Here is a 17,303-nt window from a genome sequence, read left to right as displayed (position 1 = left end):
TGGTTCACTCCCCCAGTTGGCTGCAACAGCTGGAGCTGTGCCAATCCAAAGCCAGGAGCATCCTCCAGGTACTCCCACACAGGTGCAGGGGCCCAAGGACTGGGGCCAGCCTCCACTGTTTTCCCAGGTCATAGCAGAGAGCTGGATCAGAAGTAGAGCTGTTGGGACTCAAATGGTGCCCACATGGGATGCAGGCACTGCAGGCAGTGGCTTTACCCACTATGCCACAGTGCTGGCCCCCTCTCTCTCTTTTTAAAAGATACGTTTATTTATTTGAAAGGTAGGCAGAGAAAGAGAGAGAGAGAGAGGTCTTCCATGCCCTGGTTCACTCCCCAAATGGCTGCAACGCCTGGAGCTGGGCCAATCCGAGGCCAGGAGCTTCTTCCAGGTCTCTCATATGTGTGCGGGGTCTTAAGCACTTGGAACATCTGCTGCTGCTATCTCAGGCTGGAACAGAAATGTAGCAACCCAGACTCGAAACAGCTTTAACTGCCTTGCCATAGCGCCAGCCTCCATGTTCTTTAAATTTACATAAATGGATTCACTGTTATTTTTTTTAAATAATTTTTAAAAATTCTGTTGGTTTGAATTTGATATAATCCATATAAACAAAAGCCCTTAAGGTGCCATATTATTTTTTAAAACTGCTCTGTTGCCTTTCCATCGGCCAGCAGCCATCAGGTAAGCCAGGATGGGCGCGTACAAGTACATCCAGGAGCTATGGAGAAAGAAGCAGTCGGACGTGATGCGCTTTCTCCTGCGGATCCGCTGCTGGCAGTACCGCCAGCTCTCGGCGCTGCACAGGGCGCTGCGCCCCACGCGGCCTGACAAGGCGCGCAGGCTGGGCTACAAGGCCAAACAAGGTTATGTCACCTATAGGATTCGTGTACACCGTGGTGGCCGCAAGCGCCTGGTTCCCAAGGGTGCGACCTACGGCAAGCCTGTCCATCATGGCGTTAACCAGCTCAAGTTTGCACAAAGCCTTCAGTCTGTTGCCAAGGAATGAGCTGCCACTGTGGAGGTCTGAGAGTCCTGAATTCTTACTGGGTTGGTGAAGATTCCACGTACAAATTCTTTGAGGTTATCCTCATTGATACATTCCATAAAGCCATCAGAAGAAATCCTGACACCCAGTGGATCACCAAGCCAGTCCACAAGCACAGGGAAATGCGTGGGCTGACATCTGCAGGCTGCAAGAGTCGTGGCCTTGGAAAGGGTTACAAGTTCCACCACACTATTGGTGGTTCTCGCCGTGCAGCCTGGAGAAGGCGCAATACCCTCCAGCTGCACCGTTACCGCTAACTCAAGTAATGTTTGTGAAATTCACACCTAATAAACCATTTAGGACAGTCAACATCTGCTTAAAGGTGTTAGTTGTCTGTTAAAACTAGTCTGCCAATAATTTCATGAATGCTTTGTCAAATTATGAAAGTTAAAAGTGCAATAATGTTTGAAGACTGGTGTATCTTGTTTCTAATAAGGTAAACTTTTATCTTATTAGGGGATTCATGTGTCAGTGTTTAAAACATGCTGTGTGGTAAAATAGGTGTAAAATAAACTCTTTAAAAGAGGAAAAAAAACTGCTTTGTTGAGATATACAAAATATGCACATACTTAAGATGCTCAATGTGATAAATCAGCAGAAAAAGAGCATAAATTTAGGCAGAAGATCAGGTACTAGCCACTGGTCTTGGAAGACCTATGTTGTTAACCTGTTGAATTTCTCTGAACCTCAGTGTTCTCCCCTGGTTCAGATCCAGCTCCCTACTAATCTGCCTGGGAAAGCAGTGGGTCATGGCCCAAATACTTGAGTCTCTGCCACCTACAAGGGAGACCTGGATGGAGTTATAGGCTCCTGGCTTCAGCCTGGCCCAGCACCAGCCATTGTGACCAGTTAGGGAATGAACCAGTAAATGGAAGATCCTTCTCTTTTCCTACTCTCTATCATTCCACCTTTCAAATAAATAAATATTTCAAAACTAAATAAAATTAATGGTTACAATGGCATGTCACAGAAAAGGTGGGGGAAATATCAGAATATAGTATTCAGTAACAGTCAACATTGTTAAGCAACAGATAGGAGAACATTTTACATCGTTATTACAAAGATAAAACAAATGACAAGGCAAATATGTTATATTCATATATATGTTAGAGAATGATAAAGCAATCATGGCAAAATATTATATTTGGGTAAATCTGGGAAAACCAGAGTTCTTTGCTCTATTCTTTTCACTCTTCCATACATTTGAAATTAGTTTAAAATTAGAAGTATTTGGGGCCGGAGACGTGGCTCACTTGGTTAATCCTCCACCTATGGGGCCAGCATCCCATATAGGCACTGGGTTCTAGTCTCGGTTGCTCCTCTTACAGTACAGCTCTCTGCTGTGGCCCAGGAGGGCAGTGGAGGATGGCCCAAGTCCTTGGGCCCCTGCACCCGCATGGGAGACTTGGAAGAAGCTCCTGGCTTCAGATCAGCGCAACTCCGGCCATTGTGGCCAATTTGGGAATGAACCAGCAGATGGAAGACCTCTCTCTCTCTCTCACTCTCTCTCTCTGTAACTCTTTCAAATAAAATAAATAAATCTTTTTAAAAAGTAGAAAGGAAATGAGTTTAGGAAAACAACTTCTTTTTCCTGTGTCAAACCAGCATGCTTGTCTTTGAAGTATTTTCAAAGAACACAGAGTACTTGTTTTACTTTAACCAGAAATTCTGCTGAGTGGACACAGTTGAAGGATGGATGATACCATGGCAGTAACTTTGCTGTATCTTACATAATGTTCCTATAAAAATACATGTCTTGGGGCAGGCGCCGTGGCTCACTTGGCTAATCCTCCGCCTGAGGCGCCAGCACCGGTTCTAGTCCCGCTGCTCCTCTTCCGACCCAGCTCTCTGATATGACCTGGGAAAGCAGTAGAGGATGGCCCAATTCCTTGGGACTCTGCACCCAGATGAGAGACCTGGAAGAAGCTCCTGGCTCCTGGCTTCAGAATGGCACAGCTCTGGCCAATGCGGCCAACTGGGGAGTGAACCATGGATGGAAGACCTCTCTATCTCTCTCTCTGCCTCTCCTTCTCTAATTTTGACTTTCAAATAAATAAATAAATCTTTAAAAACAATCTTTAAGGGCCAGCGCTGTGGCATAGTGGGGTAAAGCCCTGGCCTGAAGCACTAGCATCCCATATAGGTGATGGTTTGAGTCCCGGCAGCTCCTCTTACAATCCAGCTCTCTGCTATGGCCTGGGAATGTAGTAGAAGATGCCCCAAGTGTTTGGGCCCCTGTACCAGCATGGGAGACCAGGAGGAGGCACCTGGCTCCTGGCTTCAGATCGGTGTAACTCTGGCCATAGTGACTATTTGGGGAGTGAATCAACAGAAGACGACCTTTCTCTCTCTCCCTCTCTCTAAATCTGCCAAATAAATAAATTAAATTAAATTAAATAAAACATAAGGGGCCAGGTCTGTGGCACAGTGGGTAAAGCCACTGCCTGCAGTGCTGGCATCCCATATGGGTGCCAGTTCGTGTCCCAGCTGCTCCACTTCCAATCCAGCTCTCTGCTATGGCCTGGGGAAGCAGAAGATGGTCCAAGTCCTTGGGGCCCTGTACCCACACGGGAGACCTGGAAGAAGCTCCTGGCTCCTGAATTCGGATCGGCGCAGCTCCAGCCATTGTGGCCATCTGGGGAGTGAACCAGCGGATAGAAGACCTCTCTCTCTCTCTCTCTCCTTCTCTCTCTAACTGTGACTCTCAAGTAAAATAAATAATAAAAAATATTTTTTAAACGTTTCAACACCATTAATCATCCAGTCTACTTAATTTGTTGCACTTTCCAGCTGCCCAAACTATTCATTATCCATAACTATCTACTATTTTATGTAAGCTGTTCTCTCCACCTAGACTAATTTACTTAGCTCCTCCCATACTGTTGAACTGCCAAAGGTTTACTAGTATTTACATCTGACCTGTCTCGGGACTATTTGCATGGACCACCACTGATAATCCCTAAGACTATTCTTTTAAGGTTCCCTTCGCGACCTGTATGCACACTCTCAAACATTTGAATATGAGATCTTGGTCATCATGTTTAGCCACTTGAGAACAAGGACTGTATCTCTGCACTATTCCCAGAATCATGCATCTTTCTTGATACTTCATTGCTACCCAACAAGTGGTTTCTTAATGAATAAATAAATAACTGGAATGTGGAGGGGAAAACATTCAACTAAAGAATAAAAACACTACACGGTGAGGCCCACGCTGTGACACAAGAGGTTAATCCTCTGCCTGCGGCTTCAGCATCCCATATGGGTGCCAGATCTAGTGCCGGCTGCTCCTCTTCCAATCTAGCTCTCTGCCATGTCTCTACCTCTCACTGTCTTTAACTCTACCTCTCAAATAAAAATAAAAATCTTAAAAAAAAAAAAAAGATTTTTTATTTGAGAGGTAGAGTTACACACAGAGAAAAGGAGAGGCAGGGAGGGAGAGAGAGGTCTTCCATTTGCTGGTTCATGGTTCACTCCCCAATTGGCCGCAGCAGCCGGAGCTGCACCAATCTGAAGCCAGGAGTCACGAGCTTCCTGCAGGTCTTCCCACACAGGTGCAGAGGGCAAAGGACTTGGGCCATCTTCCATTGCTTCCCCAGGCTATAGCAGAGAGCTGGAATGGAAGCGAAGCAGCTGGAACCTGAATCCATGCCCATATGGGATGCCAGCACTGCAGGCATCTTTTTCCCACTATACCACAGTGCCAGCCCCACATGCTGCTCTTTAGTCTGTCTCGGGTATAAGCCAGAACATGCAGGTCTGGAAATCAAGGGGCAGATTTGGGGAGTAGCCCCACTTTTTTTTTTTTACCTAAGATTTTGTTTGAGAGGTAAAGTTAGAGAGAGAGAGGGAAAGACAAAAAAAGGTCTTCCATCCGCTGGTTCAGTCCCCAGATGGCCACAACGGCAGGAGCTGCGCCGATCCAAAGCCAAGAGCCAGGAGCTTCTTCCAGGTCTCTCATGTGGGTACAAGGGCCCAAACACTTGGACTATCTTCTACTGCTTTCCCAGGCCATAGCAGGGAGCTGGATCAGAAGAGTAGCAGCCAGCCCTAGAACCCAGTGCCAACATGGGATGCTGGCACCACAGGCAGAGAATTAACCTACTGCACCCTACCGCTCCCTGCCCCCAACTTATTATTATTCCCAATAATCTGCTCATAGAATCTTTGTCTTCACTTCTGACAACTGAGTTCTGCTGGTTTGGAGGTCTTGGTGTCCAGGGAGGAAATATACCTTCCAGCATAATAGTTCATTAGGATTAGAAGATGATATAGATATCCACCCAGCCATGTGGGACTCCTTATGCCACTGCACCAAAGATGGAACCTCCTGGTTGGAATGATTGAGCCTAATTATTAAAGGGAAACTGGGTTGCCATTACACAATGAAAGCAAGGATGATGATGTCTGGAATAAGCCTGCTTCCAAGTATTATAAACTGTTGAAGATTAAATTTCTTGGCTGCGCCGTGGCTCAATAGGCTAATCCTCCGTCTGTGGTGCCGGCATACCGGGTTCTAGTCCCGGTCGGGGTGCCAGATTCTGTCCCGGTTGCCCCTCTTCCAGGCCAGCTCTCTGCTGTGGCCTGCGAGTGCAGTGGAGGATGGCCCAGGTCCTTGGGCCCTGCACCCACATGGGAGACCAGGAAAAGCACCTGGCTCCTGGCTTCGAATCAGCCGGTGCGCCGGCTACAGCACTCCAGCCGCGGCAGCCATTGGAGGGTAAACCAATGGCAAAAGGAAGACCTTTCTCTCTGTCTACTCTGCCTGTCAAATAAATAAATAAATACTAAATTGTCGCTCCCCAACTTGCAGAGGAACGACACCGGACGCTGTTTTCTTTCCCCGGTCCTTCCCAGATTTGCTGCCTCTCCCCCGCCTCTGCGGAGGAGCGACACCCCCACCGCTCCCCCCGCTTTCTCCGAGGAGCGGCACCAACCGACTCTCTCAGGGGGCCCCGCATGTTGTCTCTCTCCCCCTTTTATAGTCCTCTCCCACCAATCCGTGCTCCGTTGCCCGCGTGCTGAGCACGCCACTTTCTTCCAATCAGAGGTTGGATCAGGAATCAGCTAATTGAGGAAGCAGCTGTGTAAGATTTGTTTACTCCCTCAGACGCATAGAGTTAGTTTCAGTCCACAGTTTCAGTACTTATTTCTCTCCCGGGCGCCCCGCCATGTTGCGGGAGACAGATCCTGCTCCCCACACTAAATAAATTTGTAATTCTTTTTAAAAAAGATTTTTATTTATTTATTTGACAGGCAGAGTCACAGAGAGAGAAAGAGAATGTCTTCTATCCATTGGTTCACTCCCCAGATGGCCACAACAGCCAGAGCTGCATCAATCCAAAGCCAGGAGCTTCTTCCCGGTCTCTCACATGGGTGCAGGGGCCCAAGGACTTGGGCTATCTACCACTGCCCACTGCTTTTTTTTTTTTTTTTTTTTTTTTTTTTTGGACAGGTAGAGTTATAGACAGTGAGAGAGAGAGACAAAGAGAAAGGTCCTCCTTTTGTTGGTTCACGTTGGTTCACTCCCCAAATGGCTGTTAAGGCCGGCGCTGTGCCAATCCGAAACAGGAGCTAGGTGCTTTTTCCTGGTCTCCCACGCGAGTGCAGGGGCCCAAGCACTTGGGCCATCCTCCACTGTCCGGGCAGTGGACTGGAAGAGGAGCAACCGGGACTAGAACCAGGTGCCCATATGGGATTCTGGCGCCGCAGGTGGAGGATTAACCAAGTGAGCTATGGTGCCAGCCCCTTTACCACTGCTTTTCAAAGCCGTAACAGAGAGCTGGATCAGAAGTGGAGCAGCTGGGATCCAAACCGGCACCCATATGGGATGCTGGCGCTGTAGACTTGGGCTTTAACCCACTGTGCTACAGCGCTAGCCCCAATATAATTACTTTCTTGTTAAGAGAGTATTCAGCAAACTTTGTTTTGAGGAGTAATAAACATAGTCAGGAATGGATACAATGACTGTAGAGAGTAATTAGGGAAAAGGTGAGATTTCTGCATCATATGACACACAGCTATATCATGGTAGGTAGAAACCCAAGAATCGTTTCACTGTTAAATACAAGTTTCAGTGTACGGAGAAAGTGCATATAAGAAGTTAATAGGGACACCATTGTAACATAGCGGGTAAAGCTGCAGCCTGCAACACTGGCATCCTATATGGGCATCAGCTGGAGTCTCAGCTGCTCCACTTATGATCCAGCTCCTTGATAATGGCTTGGAGGAAGGAGTGGAAGATGGCCCTGCCACCCAAGTGGGAGACCTGGATGAAGCTCCTGGCTCTTGGCTTCACATTGGCCCACCTTCAGCCATTGCAGGCACTGGGGGAGTGAACCAGCAGAAGGGAGACCTTTCTCTCTGTCTCTCCCTCTCACTGTCTATAACTCTACCTCTCAAATCAATAAATAAAATCTTAAAAAAAAAAAGCTTAAATTCACATAATTAAAAAAATAGGCAGGAAAAACAAGACATTTAACCCAATGAAAATAAATCAGAAGGCACATGTTAATCTCTAATTGTTTTTACAGGTCTCCTGAGCAGAACATACTCTACCTTTGCTGCTTAGCACTACTAACAGAAACATTAGCTCATGAGCCACCAAGCAGAACTCTTCAGTTCAGACCTCTAAACGCTGTAATGTCAATTCTTAAATTTATCATTTACACATGTGTGAGTCTTCTCAACCCGTTTTTCAAATGCTAAAAAACTCACTGAAGCACTGCCTTGCAGGTTTCTGGAGCTACAAAATCTTAATTTTCTCATAAAAATGAAAACAAAACTTCCTTTAGGCTGTTTGGAGTCCATTTTTGAAGTTTTACCTCAGTTTTTTCCTCTAGAAACAGAGCATTTGTGTTTCACAAGACCAGATAAGCTTGGATTACATCCAATTAAAATGCTGTTATATAACCATTTAAGTAGGAAGAGGGGCTGACAGCAAAAAAGAATGATTTATTAGCAAAAGCATATATTGAGTTGTTCTGTAAGGACTTTTTATATGACAATTAATCATTTTTAATTTTATCTTATACTTACTAACCTTTCAATTAGGTTACCAGGCACTAAAAATATTCTGTCACTTAATCCAAATAGTTTATTTCTCTGCCTCTCTGTAACTCTTTCAAATAAATAAATAATTTTTTTTTTTTTTTTTTTTTTTTGGACAGGCAGAGTGGACAGTGAGAGAGAGACAGAGAGAAAGGTCTTCCTTTGCCATTGGTTCACCCTCCAATGGCCGCCGCGGCCGGCCTGCTGCGGCCGGCGCACCGCGCTGATCCGATGGCAGGAGCCAGGTGCTTCTTCTGGTCTCCCATGGGGTGCAGGGCCAAAGCACTTGGGCCATCCTCCACTGCCCTCCCGGGCCATAGCAGAGAGCTGGCCTGGAAGAGGGGCAACCGGGACAGAATCCGGTGCCCCAACCAGGACTAGAACCCAGTGTGCCGGTGCCACAAGGCAGAGGATTAGCCTAGTGAGCCGCGGCGCCGGCCCTAAATAAATATTTTTTTTTTTTTTAAATATGAGAGGGACCTTAGACTCAAAGATGGCAAACAATTTGCCTAAAAGATCTACTCTAGTAGCTGAAATCCCAGGGCTGCTCTTTCCACAGTTCCTTTAAATTTAAACAAATTCACTAAAGAGATATTTTTAGAAAGACATGTACTAATAACCTAGCAAGAATGCCTGCAAGTTTATCTGGTCTCGCTCTTCAGTTTCCCTTTACATGTTAAGTCCAAGGTAAACAGAAAGACATTCAACAAGACTGTATATTCAACAGCTACCAAGCACCTTCCATATACCAGACTGCTATAGGTGCTGGGCCACAGCACTGAGCAACACTAAAATCTTGTTCCTCTTAAGATATAAAGCTCTACAATATCTAACTAATTTTAATGGAGAAAACCACACAATAAACAAGATAATTAAATTGTATACCTTATCAGAAAGTGACGAGAAACAAATACCATGGAGAGGACTAAAGTAGAGAAGGGGGATAGAAAAATGGAAGAATGGAAGGGGTGCCAATTTACGTAAGATAATCACAGGTGGACTCACTGAGAAGGAGGAGTGTGAACCATGAATATACCAGAGGAAAGAACATTTGAGCAGGAGAAAGCAGGTGTTGAATCGAAGGCACGGAACCACCTCCACCTGGTTTGTTCAAGGAACACCAGCAAAACAAATCAAGAAAAGGGACACAGTAGAAGCTGTAGCCACAGAAATATCATAGGGTCTTGGAGCATTTGGTAAGGCATTTGGCTTTTCCTTTGGGATGCAAAATGACTGAAGGGTTCTGAACAGACAGTATGACATGAGTTATTCTGAGTGCCTCTGAGAAAACACTGCCGAGAGCAAATCTAGGGAAGCAGCAAGATTAATTTAGAAGGTTACTACTGTAGTCATGGTGAAAGACGGTGGCTCCAAATGGAAAGAGAGCAATGGAAGTCGTGAGAAATGGTCAGGTTCCAGATAAATTCTTCTAACAAACTAGATATGAATGGGAAGAAAGACAAGAACTGGGAAAGCCAAGTATTTTAGCCTGAGCAACTAGAAAAACAGAGTTTCCATTTACTGAGATGAAGTAGAGTTTTCATTGTTTTGTTTTTGAGGGAGAGTATCATGGGCTCAGTATATAGGACATCTCAAATTTCAGTTGTCAATTCTACATCCGAATGAAGATTTCAAGTTCTAATTTCAAATTTCCTTAGTCCTACCCAAACTCACTACGGAATTTAATCACTACTACATCGGTTCTTACAAAATGTTCTGTATAACTGTTTGGCATTTACGTAATATTTAATTTCTTTCTCTGTAACTGGGTAAACTTGAACAAATCCTACAGACAGCTAACACACAAAGCATTACCCTGAAGAGGTCTGTGCAATGTTTGATGGTTAATTTGAAAATCCATATGGCTGAGAGGGGCTGGCATTGTGATGAAGTGGGTAAAGCCATTGCTTGCAATGCTAAGGCCCGTATCAGAGCTTCAGTTTGAGTCTCAGCTGCTCCACTTCCAATCCTGCTCCCTGCTAATGTACCTGGGTCCCTGCCACCTACATGAGAGACCAGATGAAATTCCAGTACTCCTGGCTTCAGCCTGGCCCAGTGTTTACTGTTATGGCCATTTGGGAGAGTGAATCATGAATCTCTCTCTTCTATGTCACATTTTCAAATAAATAAATAAAACCTTAAATATGGTTGACTGTCCACCCCTCCTCTCTTTCTGGACCACACAATTCTATTTGTAGTTTCTTAAAGCTTTTCTATTTATTTATTATATAATAAGGAGTTGCCATACCTCAAAATCTGCACATTTAGTTTTCTGATACCCCAATCTATTTTTTCATTTTCAAGGTTTAGTCTGTTTGTTTGAAAGACAGAGTGACAGAGAGAGGGAGAGACAAAGAGAGATAGTAATCATCCATCTGCTGGTTTACTCCTTTGTTTTTTAGAATTTATTTTATTTATTTGAAAGACAGAGATAGAGAGAGAGGCAGAGACAGAGAAAGAGGTCTTCCATTCGCTGGTTCACTCCCCAGATGGCCACAACAGCAGGAGCTGTGCCGATCCGAAGCCAGGAGCTTCTTCCGTGTCTCCCACGTGGGTGCAGGGGCCCAAGGACTTGGGCCATCTTCTACTGCTATCCCAGGCCATAGCAGAGATGCTGGATCGGATGAGGAGCAGCTGGGACTAGAACTGGCGCCTATATGGGATGCCGGTGCTTCAGGACAGGGCTTTAACCCACTGTACCACAGCCCGGCCCCTGGTTTACTCCTTAAATGATGTAACAGGCCAGGCTGGCCAAAGCTGAAGCCAGGTGTCAGGAACTCTATCCAGGCTTCATTGGTAGCAGGAACTCAGGTACCTAAGTGATCATCTGCTGCTTCCCAAGCACATTATTAGCGATCTGGATGAGAAGCAGAGTCGTTGGGACTCAAACTGTTACTGTGATATGGGATGAAAGCACCTCAAGCAGCAGCTTAACCAACTGCACCACAAGGCCTTCCCTAACGTATTTCCACAAACCTTTAGGTCTATACCTTTATAGACACAGTAGGGTGGGTATGTATCTTAGTTTCACATCACTCATGCCTCATACTTTCATATTTTGATTTAATTACTTATCTCCTTTAAACACAACGTGCACACTTAATAACATACTATTTGTTCCCCCCCTTGGCTAAATGCTGGAAATAAATTTTAAGCATACATGAAATGGTGACTTCAAAACCAATCTGAAGCTAATCACGTCTACACAAAACAACTTTCTCCCACTTTTCGGTTCACATGTGTTTCCCTCTTGGACCAACAATGTATTAAAATCAGATGTTTTCAGACAGGTTTTTAGCTCAGCAGTTGCCACTCGAACGACTCCCTATCAGACTACATGGCTTGAGTTCGAGCTACACTGCATCTAATCCAGTTTCCTGCTAAAGCAGACCTTAGGAGGCAGCTGGTGAAAGCTAAAGTACTTGGGTCCCTGACACCAAAACAGGAGACCTGGACTGAGTTCCAGGTTGTTGGTTTTAACCTGGCTCTGCCCTGAAAGTCGTGGGAATTTGGGAAGTGAACCAGTGGATGGAAGATCTGTTTGTCTCTGCCTTTTCAAATAAATAAGGGGGCTGGCATTGTGGTGTAGTGGCTAAAGCTGCCCCCTGAAATGCCAACATCACATATGGGAGCCATTTTGTGTCTCAGTTGTCCTACTTCCAATTCAGATCTCTATTGATAGCTTGGGAAAAGTAGCAGAAGATGGCCCAAGTGCTTTGGTCCCTGGTCCCAGGTGGGAGACTTGGACGAAGCTCCTGGCTGCCGGCTTTGGCTTGGCCCAGTCCTGTCTGTTGCAGAGATTTGGAGACTGAACCAGCGGATGAACGACCTCTTTCTGTAACTCTACTTCTTAAATCTTTTTAAGAAGGAAGGAAGGGAAGGAGGGAGGGAGGGAGGGCCAAAATATTTTACATCAGAGACTTCTCTTCTATAAGAACTCCAGTGTTTTACCCCTTGTGGAGAACAAGTTATCCAGAATGGTATACACAGACTTCTAGATTCTAAAGACCCCAACAAGTCCTTGAACACCCTTCTATTTCTACATGAGGGCCTAATCTTAATTTCATCACCGTCTTCATCTTTGCCCTTCTTATTCCCATCAACAGTAGACTGGATAAAGAAATTATGGACATGTACTCTATAGAATACTATACAGCAGTCAAAAACAATGAAACCTGGTCATTTGCAACAAGATGGAGGAATTTGGAAAACATCATGCTGAGTGAATTAAGCCAGTCCCAAAGGGACAAATATCATATGTTCTCCCTGATCGGCGACAACTAACTGAGCACCAAAGGGGAAACTTGTGGAAGTGAAATGGACACTATGAGAAACAGTGACTTGATCAGCTCTTGTCCTGACTGTTGATGTACAATGTAATACTTTATCCATTTTAGTATTATTTTTTGTTCTAGTACTATTGGTTGAACTCGGTAATTAACACACAATTATTCTTAGGTGTTTAAATTTTAACTGAAAAGTGATCCCTGTTAGGAATTTGGAAAACACTATGCTGAGTGAAATAAGCCAGTCCCAAAGGGACAAATATCCTATGTTCTCCCTGATCGGTGACAACTGAGCACCAAAAAGGAAACCTGTTAAAGTGAAATGAACACTATGAGAAACGGTGACTTGATCAGTCCTTGCCCTGACTGTTGATGAACAACTTAATACGTTATCCCACTTAGTATTTTTTGTTTGTTTGTTCCGCTTAACACTTTTGGTTGAATACTGTAATCAATACACAGTTATTCTTAAGTGTTGAAACTTAACTGAAAAGTGATCGCTGTTAAATATAAGAGTGGGAATAAGAGAGGGAAGAGATGTGCATTCCGGGACATGCTCAAACTGACTTACCTCAAACGGTACAGTTAGAAACATACCAGGGGATTCCAATTCAATCCCATCAAGGTGGCATGTACCAATGCCATCTCACTAGTCCCAGTGATCAATTTCTGTTCACAATTGATCATAATGATAGGACTAAGAGCCAAAGGGAGCACATAAACAAGACTAGTGTCTGCAAATACTAGCTGATAGAATAAAAAAGGTAGAGAATGATCCAACATGGGAAGCGAGATACACAGCAGACCCATAGAATGGCAGATGTCCTAAACAGCACTCTGGCCTCAGAATCAGCCCTTAAGGCACACGGATCTGGCTGAAAAGCCCATGAGAGTATTTCAGGCATGGAAAGCCAAGACACTCTGGCAAAAAAAAAAAAAAAAAAAAAAAAAAAAACAAAACAAAACAAAAAAAAAACACCTAAATGAAAGATCTCCACGAGTGAGATCCCAGTGGAAAGAATAGGTCATCAAAGAAGGAGAAGGAGGTACCTTTCTCTGAAGGGAGGAGAGAACTTCCACTTTGACTATGACCTTGTCTAAATATGATCAGCTCCATAGCCTTGGCAGCTCATGACAAGAGCCTAGGGTGATTACTGATGCCATAAAAAAGAGTGTCAATTTGTTAAGTCAACAACAGGAGTCACTGTGCACTTACTCCTCATGTAGGATCTCTGTCCTTAATGTGCTGTACATTGTGATTTAATGCTATAACTAGTACTCAAACAGTATTTTTCACTTTGTGTTTCTGTGTGGGTGCAAACTGTTGAAATCTTTACTTAATATATGCTAAACTGATCTTCTGTATATAAAGAGAATTGAAAATGAATCTTGATGTGAATGGAAGGGAAGAGGGAGCAGGGAAGGGGAGGGTTGCGGGTGGGAGGGAAGTTATCGGGGGGAAGCCATTGTAATCCATAAGCTGTACTTTGAAAATTTATATTCATTAAATAAAAGTTAAAAAAAAATAAGCTACAATATTTTAAGGTTAGCAAGTAAAAAAAAAGTTTATCAAGTATTTTATTATTTCATTTTTTTTAAAGATTTATTTATTTGAAAGTCAGAATTACACAGAGAGAGGATAGGCAGAGAGAGAGAGGTCTTCCATCCACTGGTTCATTCTTAGATTGGCTGCCACAGCCGAGGCTGTGCCGATCCGAAGCCAGGAGCTTCCTCTGGGTCTCCTACATGGTTGCCAGGGCCCAAGGACTTGGGCCATCTTCTACTGCTTTCCCAGGCCATAGCAGAGAGCTGGATCAGAAGTGGAGCAGCTGGGACTCAGACCAGCGCCCATATGGGATGCTGGCACTGCAGATGGTGGCCTTACCAGCTAGGCCACAGTGCCAGCCCCTCAAGTATTTATTTTAGGCCAGTGCTGGGCCACGCTAAAGCCAGGAGCTTCATCTGGGTCTCCCACATGGATGACATGGGCTCAAACCCTTGAGCCATCCTCTGTTGTTTCGAGGCCACCAGCAGGGAGTTAGATTGGAAGTAGAACAGCTTGGACACAAACCAGCGCTGATATGGAATGCTGGCACTGCAGCCGGTAGCTTTACCTGCTATGCTACAATGCCAACCCTAACATTTATTTTTTTAATTTTCATCTACTTGAGAGGCAGATAAAGAAGGAGAACAAGAGGGACCTGTGCTGTGGCGTAGTGGGTAAAGCCGCCAACTGCATTGCCAGCATCCCATATGGGCGCTGGTTCAAGACCCGGCTGCTCAAAAAAATATATATATATATTGTGTGTGTGTATACACACTGTGTTTATTTCTGAATCTATATATAAATGTTAACATGAGTTTATACTGATATCTCTAACCAATCCAGTACCATAAAGTTCATTCTAGCATTCTTCTCCTTATCTGTAACCTCTATTCTCAGACAGTAAACATTTTTTTATTTTTGAAGATTCATGTATTTATTTGAAAGGCAGAGTTATAGAGAGGGAGGGGCAGAGACTGGGTATATGTAGAAGGTCAATAGTCCAGTTTTGGGGCTGGTGTGGCTCTGATATCCCAAATATATGATTTGACAATATTTTTTCCCATTCCATGGGTTGTTTTTCACTGTACTGAGATGCATAAAAGTTTTAAATTTTAACATAGCTCAATTTAGCTACTTCTTTTGTTGTCTGTACTTTTGGTGTAATATCCAAGAAAATATTGTCAAATCCAATGGCATGAAATATTTTTCCTTATGTCTAGGCCAAGATGAAGCCAGAAGCCAGGAACTCCATCCTGGTGTCTCACACAGGTGGCAGGGACCCATGTACTTGGGTCATCATCAGTTGTCTTCCCAGGTACCTAATTAGAAAGCTGGATTGAAAGCAGAGTAGCCAGGATTCGAATCAGCACTCCAATATAGGTAATGGATGCTGATGTCACAGGCAGCAGCTCAACTGGCTATGCCACACTTCTGACCCACTAGTAATGTAGTTTTATTCCACAGAGAGAAGCAAATCACATTAACAAAATTATAGTTTAAAAATATATGTTGAGGGGGCTGGTGCTGTGGCGCAGTGGGTTAACGCCCTGGTCTGCAGTGCTGGCATCCCATATGGGCGCTGGTTCAAGACCCGGCTGCTCCAGTTCCTATCCAGCTCTCTGCTGTGGCCTGGGAAAGCAGTAGAAGAAGGCCCAAGCCATCTGGGGAGTGAACCATTGGATGGAAGACCTCTCCTCTCGCTGTGTAACTCTGACTTTCAAATTAAAAAAAAAAGATTAAAAAAAAAAGTTAAAAAAAAATATATATATATATGTTGAGGCCGGCACCGCGGCTCACTAGGCTAATCCTCTGCCTGCAGCGCCAGCACCCTGGGTTCTAGTCCCACTCGGGGCGCCAGATTCTGTCCCGGTTGCCCCTCTTCCAGGCCAGCTCTCTGCTGTGGCCAGGGAGTGCAGTGGAGGATGGCCCAGGTCCTTGGGCCCTGCACCCCATGGGAGACCAGGAGAAGCACCTGGCTCATGGCTTCAGATCGGCGTGGTGTGCCGGCCGCAGTGCGCTGCTGGAGCGGCCATTGGGGGGTGAACCAACGGAAAAGGAAGACCTTTGTCTCTTTCTCTCTCTCTCACTGTCCACTCTGCCGGAACGAAGGAACGAAGGAACGAAGGAAGGAAGGAAGGAAGGCAGAAAGAAAGACAGAAGGAAGGAAGGAAGGAAGGAAGGAAGGAAGGAAGGAAGGAAGGAAGGAAGGAAGGCAGGCAGGCAGGCAGAAAGAAAGACAGAAAGAAAGAAAGACAAAGACAGAAAGACAGAAAGAAGGAAAGAAAGACAGAAAGACAGAAAGACAGACAGACAGACAGACAGACAGAAAGAAAGACAGAAAGAAAGACAGAAAGACAGAAAGACAGAAAGACAGAAAGAAAGAAAGAAAGAAAAATATATGTTGGGACCAGCAGTGGGTAAAGTCGCTGTCTGCAGTGCCGGCATCCCGTATGGGCTCTGGTCTGAGTCCCAGCTGCTCCACTTCTGATCCAGCTCTCTGCTATTGCCTGGGAAAGCAGTAGAAGATGGCCCACACCCTTGGGCCGCTGTACCCATGTGGGAGACCTGGAGGAAGCTCCTGGCTCCTGGTTTCAGATTGGCACAGCTCCAGCTGTTGCAGCCAATTAGGGAGAGAACTTGTGAGTGAAGACCCCCCCCCACCTGCCTTGCCTTCTCTGTGTAACTCAGATACTCAAAAAAATAAAATAAAATTAAAAATAAATAAATCTTTTTAAAAAACCAGAATCAGAATTATAGATTCACTTGATGCTCAAGAAGTTGTCTTATTTAATAAAGAATTCCATTGGAAACTAAAATCAAACAGCTCACAGTAAAATTAAATGCTTTACTAGAGTTCTTAAAGTTCATTCTGTAAGCTAGGTTCAAGGGAGTCCTAAACACCCTCGAAGTCAAAGTGTGAGTAACATATTGCACTTTTATGTGTTACTTTTTTTTTCTGACAGATAGAGTTAGACAGTGAGAGAGAGAGACAGAGAGAAAGGTCTTCTTTCCATTGGTTCACCCCCCAAATGGCCACCACGGCTGGAGCTACGCCAATCAGAAGCCAGGAGCCAGGTGCTTCTTCCTGGTCTCCCATGCAGGTGCAGGCACCCAGGCACCTAGGGCATCCTCCACTGCCTTCCAGGGCCACAGCAGAGAGCTGGACTGGAAGAGAAGCAACCGAGACTAGAACCCAGCACCCTATGTGTTACTTATTGTTAATATGTGCATTTTCTTTTCTTTTTTTTTTAAAGGTTTATTTATTTATTTGAAAGAGTTACAGACAGTGAGATTAAGAGACAGAGACAAAGGTCTTCCCTCCGTTGGTTCACTACCCAAATGGCTGCAACGGTCGGAGCTGCACTAATCTGAAGCC

At 44.7% G+C, this 17,303-nt stretch overlaps 1 protein-coding gene and 1 pseudogene across 47 annotated transcripts in view; one reads left to right on the top strand and one right to left on the bottom strand.

Annotated features, from left to right (window-relative positions):
- The window catches only part of MAP4 (microtubule associated protein 4), a 191,945-nt gene that overhangs the window by 79,224 nt on the left and 95,418 nt on the right, over positions 1 to 17,303 (bottom strand). The gene's annotated exons all lie outside the window — the stretch shown is intronic.
- LOC100338987 (large ribosomal subunit protein eL15-like) lies at positions 669 to 1,361 on the top strand (annotated as a pseudogene).

Source organism: Oryctolagus cuniculus, chromosome 10 (assembly GCF_964237555.1).
Source record: "Oryctolagus cuniculus chromosome 10, mOryCun1.1, whole genome shotgun sequence".
NCBI classification, from domain to species: domain Eukaryota; kingdom Metazoa; phylum Chordata; class Mammalia; order Lagomorpha; family Leporidae; genus Oryctolagus; species Oryctolagus cuniculus.
This window is presented reverse-complemented; position numbering and strand designations above follow the sequence as displayed.